The sequence below is a fragment of the Tupaia chinensis genome, unplaced genomic scaffold (genome assembly GCF_000334495.1).
Source record: "Tupaia chinensis unplaced genomic scaffold, TupChi_1.0 Scaffold144336_1, whole genome shotgun sequence".
In the NCBI taxonomy this organism is placed as follows: Eukaryota; Metazoa; Chordata; class Mammalia; order Scandentia; family Tupaiidae; genus Tupaia; species Tupaia belangeri.
This window is the reverse complement of record NW_006204194.1, coordinates 271,401-275,791: the sequence shown is the minus strand read 5'-3', so window position 1 is coordinate 275,791 and position 4,391 is coordinate 271,401.

The following is a 4,391-nucleotide window of genomic DNA, read 5'->3' as shown; positions in this document are numbered from 1 at the left end:
AACCACTGTGGAGAATAATTTGGAGATTCCTCAAAAATCTACAGATAGATATGCCATATGATCCAAAGATCCCACTCCTCGGTATCTACCCAAAGGACAGAAGAATTCTTCATTGGAAAAGTGCTTGTACATCGATGTTTATTGCAGCACTATTCACAATAGCTAAGTCATGGAACCAACCCAAATGTCCCCATATGGAGGAATGGATTGAAAAACTGTGGCACATATACTCTATGGAATACTACTCAGCCATAAAAACCAACAGAACCCTGGCTTTTGACAGAAAGTGGAAGAATATGGAAGATGTACTGCTGAGTGAGGCAAGCCAGGCTATGAAGGAGAGATATTATATGTCCCCACTTAACTTATACAGTATGTCTGTATTCTATGACTGAAACTGATTGACTAACAGTTGAACGATCACAAGAGATGGGTGTGAATGTCAGATGAGGTGTATGTGGAGGAGTGGGTCTAACGAAGGACATTTGGAGAAGAGATACAGAGGTTGAGCATTGACGGGATGGGGAGGTGTGGTGTTATCTGCTGAAGATATTTTGATCAACGGGTCTGGGGAGAAATGTGCACATATCGAAATGGTCTCATTTTAAGCCAAACAATATGATTGAAAGTATATACAAAAAAATAAAATAAAGAAAAAAAAAAATTTCTGTGGCAGGGGAGAGAGAATTTAGAGATAGCAGAAGGCTCAGCCCGGAGCATGCCTTTCACATGCAAACTAAGCAAGCCAGAGCCAAGTCTGTCCAGCAGACACTATTCTTCTGCCTTAATCATCCCAGGCTGAGGTGCCAAGCCCCTTGATACCATCTATAGCTTAAAGCTGCCTAGATCACTCCAACTAGCCCATCTGAACTGCCCGCCTGTCTTGCCTTGACTTTCCCTCCAAAGCCCCAGTCAAGGCTCTGGCTTAGACTGTCCCCTCACTCCAGACCCTGCTGCCTCCTGATGGACCTTCACCTCACACTGTTCTTCCCTTCCCAGGAGTTGTAAGCAGAACAGATCTGTCTCTCCCTGAGACTGTGCCTCCTCTGCAGGTGCACCTGACCAACCACCACATAAAAGATCACTGAGCACCAAGACAGTTGGGACTTGCGGGACTTCTGCGGCAAGAGCGCTGAGGTCCCACCCAAGGGGCAGGTCAGGGACTGCCCTCCTGCCCCTTGAGGCTCAGGAGGGCTTTGAGGAGACCACTGGACCTACACAGGCAGGATGCTTCTCCCCATGCTAGGGCAGAGGACGTAAGCCCTTGGTGGGTGAATCCTGGATTAGCCAAGACCTGGGGGCCTCTCAGGGGCTGCTGAGGGCAGAATACTCTATTAAGCAAGTCTCTCCCAGAGGGAGACTTGTAGGGTCTTTGAAGTTGGTTTGCAGCCTTCCCAGACTGGCAGCATGGAGCACCCCCCACACACACACACACACACACACACACACCTTCAGCAGAGGGGCCCCTGGCACAACTTCAGAGAAGGGAGAGTAAGGGGACAGAGGGCCCATCCACTCCACATGAGGTGGAGGGTGTCTATCTTCACAGCACGGTGAGGATCCCAGCATAGGGAGGGACGGTGCAGCTGTAGGGTACCTCAGTTCCCTACTTTCTTTCTGGGTCCTAAGGGAGGATCGCAAAGTGCCTTGACCACTGTGACCCGGCCACCTGCACATTTTTTTCCTGTAAGCTTGAATCCAAGCCAGTTCCCAGGCACTGATAATGCTGTTAATGTTGTTGCTTGGAACACTGAAAGATCTACCAAGTTGCTGAACAGATAGAAACTAGCCTCAGCTCTGAGAAACTCCATCACTCCTCCTTGCAAACATACCTTGGTGGGACAGCTCTCATCTCCCCAACAGGAAGAAGCTGGAGTCCCTGCTGCCAGTAAGTTCTCCTAATAAATGCTTCAAACTGACCACCCTGACAACCAGGGATGCTTTGGAATCCCAACCTGTCCCATCTCCAACCATCTGGGGCAACCCTATGGGAATTTCCTGCTGCTGCTCAGGGGACTCCCTCCTCGGCTCCTTCTGGACACAGAAAGGCTGCAATGGCCCCAACAAGCTTTGTTACCCCAGGGCCCTGTACATCCTCCCTTCCTCTGGACACAGGAACTTGGTGTCTCAGGGGGCATTCAGTCTATCTGAGGACACCCTGGAGAACCCATGGGAAGTAATAAGGCCCAGCCTCAGGCATGGCAGGTCCCAGCCCTCCCTCTGGTGGGTCTGGATAAGTCTCATTTGTCCTCCCAGAAGCTCGAGGCTAAAATGGGGGAGGGGGAGGGCAGAGTACCAGCTCAGAGCCTGTGTGAGTGCAGTATGCCTGGCTTCTGGGCCTCTCTAGGGTAAGTGAGAGGTGGAGGTGGGGACGGTGGGACCACAGACATATATAACCACAGGGAACCCCAGAATGCGCACCCTACCCTCTACTTCATGGGCCCCAGAGGTATGGCTACATCTCTCTGCTCTTTCCCACTACAAAGGCTGCCAAGAGAAGTGGCCTAGCCTGGAACCCTGACTGAGACTGGAACCTGCCAGGCTATGTCAGACACGAGGAGGCCAATGGCCAGCCATGGGTCACAGAAATCCCCCAGATTTCACCAAGGGGAGCCACCAGGCAGGGCAGGGCAGGTGCAGGCTCTGCTCCTAGTCCTCCAGGACAATGGCCTGTGACCTGCAGAAGGGTTAGAGACCTAGGAGGCTGCAGAGTCCCTGCTCCTCAGCCCAGCTAAGGCAGGAGAAAGCAAGCAAATGGAAGTGAGCAATGGGGCTGGAGCTTCCTTCTGCCCACATGGCTAAATAGGAAACCCATCAGGGCAGAACATTCCCACGCAGTCACATGGGTGTGAGATTAGGGAGTGTCTAGCTGATTAAGCCACATTTGACACAGTCAGTGAGAAATCAGTGGGCCCTGCCGCATTTCACAGAGCCAATTAAATGAGGATCCGTGGGCCCAGGCAATGATCAACCAACATAAGCGAGATTGAAAAATTATAAATCTGGCAGAATGCAACTGCTGGGGCCTTTGAGCTGCTCTTTTTCAGTCTGCTCAGGCTTGCTCCTGCCTCTCAAGAATGTACTTTCACTTCTACTTAATAAATTACCTTTGCATTTCACCATTAGCGTATTTTGTTCAATTCTTTGTTCAAAACACCAAGAACATGAATATCATCACAGAAGCCATCCTGCCATACAGGGAGGACAGAAGAGGCCTCTGGAAGACCCAGCAGCGGGTGAGGCCCAGCAACCCCATAGTGTCACCAAAGGCTACTGAAGCCAGCTACAGAGGTACAGTGAGCAGTCCTGGCCCAGCTGCTCACATTTACAGTTATGGCACTTTGTAGACAAGGCCGTCAGGGTGGAGGGACTGATCTTACCTGGCTATTGGGCCTCGTGGACCTCATACCTGCCAGAAGAGCTTGACAATGGCAGGTGCCCAGGGCCAGGCCTGAAGAAGGCAGGGATCCAGGAGGATGGTGGACAGGGATGGGGGCGGGAGTCCACAAGGCAGAGGCTGAGGACTTGGGAGTATCTGCACAGGGATCTCCTGTCCCAGTCTGCCTGACAATAAAGCCCTGTCCACAACCAGGTGGCCAGCCAGCTCCCACCTGTGGCATTGGGCTTCTGTCCCTCCTTGGCATGGGATCCTCCCTTGGAAAGATGTCTACCAGCCAGGAGGATCTGTGCAGGGCAAGTTCACCCTGCCACCTCCCACTGAAACTGAGCAGAGACCCCACAATGTATTTTCTAAGGTTCTTGAAATTTAAATTCCATTTACATTGTAAAGGCCCAGAGTAAGGAGTAAGTCTTCAGACTTTGGTTATGATAATGAAACAACATTGGCCATGAATAAGGGTCATTTGACCTCTAAAACTCTCACTTAAAGGAAAGATAAGATTTTCATTTCAATATGTGTCTGGGACCAGCCTCAGCATGGTGGGTTATCTCGAGGAAGGCAGCAAAGGTGAGCAGAAGACAGAGGCCCCGATGCCTTTTCATGCACGTCCTATGCTGGACACCCCTCAAAGATCTCTCTCTGAGGGGTGACAACTGCTAGGAATCATTGTGCGTTTTTATTGAAAACGTGTTACATGCAAGTAAAGGGAGAGGGACTACATGTTTTAATTATTAGCTCATAAAGTTTTAAGAATAGGGAACATAGATTCTATTCAGGGTTGGATTAAGGGTGGGTCTCCATGGAATGCAGTTTCGGGAAAGCAGTTCCGGTAAGCAGAGATGATTATCAGCTGATGCGGTATAGCAGCCATTTTGTGATTACTGGGAATGGTACTGAGAAAAGAAAATCTCAAGTATAGATATTAGTTCTTATAGATCTTAATAAAGAATGATACTTATACAGTTTTGTAGGGATTTAAAACTTAATTTGA